Source organism: Sminthopsis crassicaudata, chromosome 2 (assembly GCF_048593235.1).
Source record: "Sminthopsis crassicaudata isolate SCR6 chromosome 2, ASM4859323v1, whole genome shotgun sequence".
NCBI lineage: Eukaryota > Metazoa > Chordata > Mammalia > Dasyuromorphia > Dasyuridae > Sminthopsis > Sminthopsis crassicaudata.
Genome location: NC_133618.1, coordinates 358,553,176 through 358,559,175, shown reverse-complemented (window position 1 = coordinate 358,559,175; position 6,000 = coordinate 358,553,176).

Below are 6,000 nucleotides of genomic sequence, written 5' to 3'. Positions count from 1 at the left end.
AAGATTTATGAAAGGGAAAACTAAATAACAAACATAGAAAAGTAGGCTGGGGAAGAGTTTGGGTGATAGGTTGAGGAGTTAATATTTTTATTTTTTTTTAATTTAAAATTTTGTTTTAATTTTCATTGACATACCCAGATTTGCTTAGATGTATTTAGGTGTATTCATGGGGTGTATTTGAGTAGAGGCTTAATGACCACCTGTCAGGAAGACTGTAGAAAGGATTTCTGTAACAAATGGGAGGTTGGCCTGGGTGATATGTAAGATTCTTTTTAATTCCCTTTGTTCATATTATTGCTCTATGACTTTATCTCTGTTACAATATGTTTCTCATCTATCAATTTGTATCACATTGTCCTCATTATCTCTCATCTAATTGTTTACTGTCCTCACTTAGAATCTTTCTCCACAACAATCCAACCTCCACATAGCTGCTAAAGTGATTTTTTTTATTTTGAAATTTAAGTCTGAAAATTGTAATCTATGATTGTGATGGAATATTACTGTGCTATAAGAAATTATGACTTCACTGACCTTAGAAAAACATGGACTAACAAAATGATGAAGAGTAAAATGAGCAGAACCAGGAGAATATTGACTACAGGAACAGCAATATTGTTTTTCTGCATATATTTCTTTTTTTATTAAAGCTTTATTATTTACAAAGCATATGCATGGGTAATTTTTCAACACTAACCCTTGCAAAACCTTCTGTTCCAAATTTTTCCCTTTCCCCCACCCCCTTCCTTAGATGGCAGGTAGTACAATCAATACATGTTAAATATATTAAAATTATATGTTAAATCATATACACACATATTTACACAGTTATCTTGCTACACAAGAAAAATCAGATCTAGAAAGAAAAAAAACTCAAGAAGGAAAACAAAATGCAAGCAAACATCAACAGAAAGTGTGAAAATGCTATGTTGTGGTTCACATTCAGTTCCCAAGAGCCTCTCTCTGAGTGCATATAGCATTCTTCATTATTGAACAATTGGAACTGGTTTGAATCATCTCATTGTTGAAGAGAACGACATCCTTTAGAATTGATCATCGTATAGTCTTATTGTTGCCATGTATAATGATCTCCTGGTTCTGCTCATTTCACTTAGCATCAGCTGATGTAAGTCTCTCCAGGACTCTCTGAAATCATTTCTTATAGAACAATAATATTCCATAACATTCATATACCATAATTTTTTCAGCCATTCTCCAATTGATGGGCATCCATTCAGTTTCTAGTTTCAAGCCATTACAAAAAGGGCTGCCACAAACATTTTTGCTCATGTAGGTCCCTTTCCCTCCTTTAAAATCTCTTTGGGGGATAAGCCCAGTAGAAACACAAGCAATATTGTTTTAAGAATGAATGAATGAATAGTGAATTTTGACTATTTACAAATACCTACATTAATTATAAAGTGCATATGAAGAAGGACCCTATTTGTATGGAGAAAAAGAACTGATAAATAGAAATATGTATAGGATAATTTTACACACATACATACACTATCTACCTGGTTATGTCTACTAGTAGTAGCCATCTTTAGTGTGGAGTGGCAGAAGGGTAGGAAAAAAAGAAAAAAGTAATTTACTTGATAATTTTGTTGTATATTTGAAAGGAATAGCAAGCTGTACATAGTAGATTTGCAATTTCATGTGTAATCATATTTTTATTGTACTGTTATGGAAATTCTTGCTTTATTTCATAAATATGTATTGATGCAATAAAAATAAAAGGAAAAAATGTGTAACCATGTTAAAAAAATTCCAGTAATTCTCTATTGCCTTTAGGATCAAATGCAAACTCTGGATTTAAAGCCCTTCACACCCTGGCCCCAACCTTCTTTCTTTTCTTTTTCTTTTTTTTAAATAGCTTTTTATATACAAAACATATGCATGGATAATTTTTCAACATTGACCCTTGCAAAAACTTCTGTTTCAACTTTTCCCCTCCTTCCCTCTACTCCCTCTCCTAGATGGCAGGTAGTCTCATGCATCCAATCTTCTCTTCCTTTATTCTTAGGTTCAAGTTAGGTTGACCATCTTGCTGCCTTTTGGGCATATTTGGGCATGTGCCTTTGCAAAAGCTAGTATAGTGCATTTCTTCCTTATCTCCACTTTTTGGAATTCTTATTTTCTTTGACAACCCACCTAGTTGTTCACAAACTGCCTTGTCTGATTTTATTAAAGGAATTATATTATGTGCATGTTATCTCTTGACAGAAGATAAATTCCATGAGGGCTAAACATGGCACATAGCACATGGTATATGCCTAAAATTTATTTTTGATAGATTGAATTGATTATATTTGGGGCATCAGACAGTTAGTGAGGACTTTTGAGCTGTGAGAGTAACATAGTAAAAAAAATATTGTTGAAAGATGAATCTGGTATCACATGAAGGATATGTAGGAAGTCTTCTGTGGATACCTACATCTTCTTTGGGATAGAGATATGACTGGGACTAAGCATATCATAGAGTTAAAAAAAGGGGGAAGTAGTCTGTTCATAGCACATTCATTGGAAAGTTGGAAAGGGGACCTGGACAAGAGGTATCCTCACTCATGGCAATAAGACAGGCAAAAAGAGACATATTGGCCTTATCCACATTCAAGAGCTGTGTCTATTTAAGCACCAAACCTTCTCAATCTATTTTCATTGGGAGTTATTAAAAAAGAAGAGTTATCTTTAAAAATCATGCAATCCTGTGGCATCATTATTCTATCTATGAAATACAGAGCCATTCCTTAGAAAAAATAAATTGGGAAGTTGGCAGCAGAGGGCAATGGTGAACATAAAAATCACTAAGCAATCACAGAATGGGGAAGGTCCAGGAATTCTGCTAATCCTCCTTTTATTTATTTTTTAAAATTCATTTTAAACTTAAATATGAAAGAGATTTTCATGTATACATCAGAACAGAAAAAAAGTATTCAGTATAAAACAGAAAATTTCCATTTCAAGAAAACCTATATACTGTATCTTGCATTCAAAACTACCCAGATTTTCTGTTTCTTTCTAGATTTTCTTTTATTCTTTTCTGTGTACTTTTCATTTTATTTATTTTCTTCCTCCCCACTCTCCAACAGAAAGCTAAAATTAGAAATATACATATATATGTATACACACATATATATCCATAAACATACACACATATATACATACATGTGCATTTAGGTAGGTTGATATTATGCATATCTCTTCCTTTCCTTCCTCCCACATTTTCCCTCTACCCCTTCTCTTCCCTGCTCTCTCCCCCAGCCACTCGGGAAAAAAAGAAAGAAAACCAAAGTCTTTGTAGCAAACACATTCCTGAATTGTCCATATTGAGAAAATATCTCAATCTGCACCTGGAATCTGTCATTTCTCTGTCAGGAGGTGGGAAGCATGTTTCATCATGAGTACTGCAGTTGGATATTATATTGATCAAAGTTCTTAAATTTTTCAAAGTTTATTTTTGCAATGTGTTTATTATATAAATTGTTTCTCTGTTTCTGCTCACTTCACTCTGCATTAATTTGCACAGGTCTTTGCAGGCTTTTCTGAAACTATTCCCTTCATTCCTTATAGCATAGTATGGTCCCTGGTCTCCTCTGAAATGGCCACCATTCTGGTAAAAACCTTCATCACCTCACATCTAGACTATTGCAATAGTCTGCTGCTTGGTCTCTCTGCTTTAAGTTTCTCCCCAACTCCAAATTATCCTCCACTTAGATGTCAATTTGACCTTCTCAAAATGCAGATCTAACCATATTGCAATATAATTAATAAACTCCATTGTGTCCCTTTTATTTCCAGGATCAATATAAAATTTTCTGTTTGGATTTCAAAGCTCTTTCAGCTTGGCTCCTTCCTTTCTTTCCAGTTTTTTTTTAATCCTTTACTACATCTACTCTTTGATCTGATGATGATACTAGCCTCCTTGCTGTTCTTTGAATAAAACATTCCGTCAAAATATTTTCACTGGCAGTTCCCCATTCCTGGAATATTCTCTCTCATCTCTGCCTCTTAGTTTCCCTGGATTCCTTCTAGACTCAGTTAAAGTCTTAACTTCTCCAAAAAGCCTTTCCTAGTCCTCCTTAATACTACTAATTTCCTTTTGAGATCACACCTCCATTCCATTTATCCTATGTATATCTTATTTGTATGTTGTCTATACTCATTAGACTGTGAACTCCTTGAAAACAGGGACTGTTTGCTTTTTGCCTTTCTTTATATTTCAAACATTTAGGACAGTGTCTGGCAAACAGTAGATACTTAAAAATGCTAATCTACTGATTGACTGCTGACCAGACCTATTTCCATATAGAAAAGAAAGGGGCCACATTCAGACTACTGTGTGCTTGTTGAATATCTTTGTTGTCTTAAGGCACAGTGAATCTCAATAATACTGTTAAATAACTCAACATCAGAAACTAACATGATTTCCCAGTGGAAAGATACTAAAATAAGCATTACCAACTGCTTTGTCACCATACCCTAAGGACCAATGAAACTTTTCTGACTTGAAGCTGAATATATATATTGTTTTTTCTATAAGAATATAAGCTTCCTAAAGACAGATGATCTTGCTTTTCATTGGTATCCCTAGTGCTTAGCATTTATTAAATGTTTTATTTCATTCATTCATTCATTCTTTTTGTTAAATGCATGTTGACTTTCCAGGGTCTCATTTCATTCTATCAGACTGGAACTAAGAAAGTGTTTGGTGTTAGAATTTTGCTTTCATTGTCTCCTTCCCACCTTCATCCTAGTATTACTGTATTCTGTTTCTTTTTTTTCCCTTTCCTTTATTCTTTTTAAAGTCATCAAGACATAACAAAACATCTGTAAGATTCTTTGTCTTATTTTATTTGTTCTATGACCCTTTGTAATAATGGGGTACTGAAGAGACACAGACATGTATCATCTCCCAATTTTAGCATGTAAATTGTTTATTCCTTTATGATCTCTTTTGAAGGCTTCTCATACTTAGTAATACTCTTAATACTCTTGTATTTGTATTTCAGAGTTTCTACTCAATTTTTGTCTTTTTATCAGGAATTCTTGGAAATTCTCTTTTTCTTTAAAAGTCTATTTCCTAGTTCCTCCCCACTTCTTAAGTTTTCTCCCTCCCAATCTTTTCTATATAGAAATATACACAATTTTCTTGAAAAAATTATTCTTAATTGTAAGTTTATATCTTTTGCTTTCTGGAATTTCATATTATAATAAGCTCTCCAATCTTTTTTCGATGGTATCTATTAAATCTTATGTAATATTGACTATAGCTCCTTAGTACTTAAATTTTTTCTTTCTTGCTGCTTGAAGCACTTTATCTTTGACCCAGAAGCTCTGAATTTTGTTTATGATGTTACTGAGAGTTCTCATTTTGTAGGCTAAAATTCCATAATAAAACATGCTACCTACCTCCCAAATAAAAAGGTGATAGACTCAAAGTGCATACTGAAGCTTACATATGTATGTTTATCTATTTGTATGTATACTATTAAAAGTGTACATTGCCTCCTGTGTCTAATTGAAAATCAGCCAATTGCTAAGTATTTATTGAGTGTCTCGGGTAAGGGAGGACATGGGGACAAACAGGAAAAATTCCCTGCCCTTAAGGACTTCATAATCTGGTAGGCAAAATGGGACTTGTTCACAACAAAAATTAATCAAAATTAGAAAAATTAGAAAGAAGTTGATAGAAATTAGGTTTTGCTCACATCTTATTACATGAGATTACGAACTCAAAATAAACATGCATTCTTATTGTTAAAAGTCACATAAAAATTATAAGAGAAGCAGATCAGGTGACTTTCATAAGTATAAATGACTAGGGAGATAAAGGGAATTACAAAAGATAAAATGGATAGTTTCAATTACATGAAGTTGCAAAATTTTTGCATGAACAAAATCAATGCAAACATAATAAGAAGAGAAACTTAATTGGTAAAATCTGCAATAAATATTTCTAGTAAAGATCTGGTATATAGGAAAGATAACTGTAGCGAG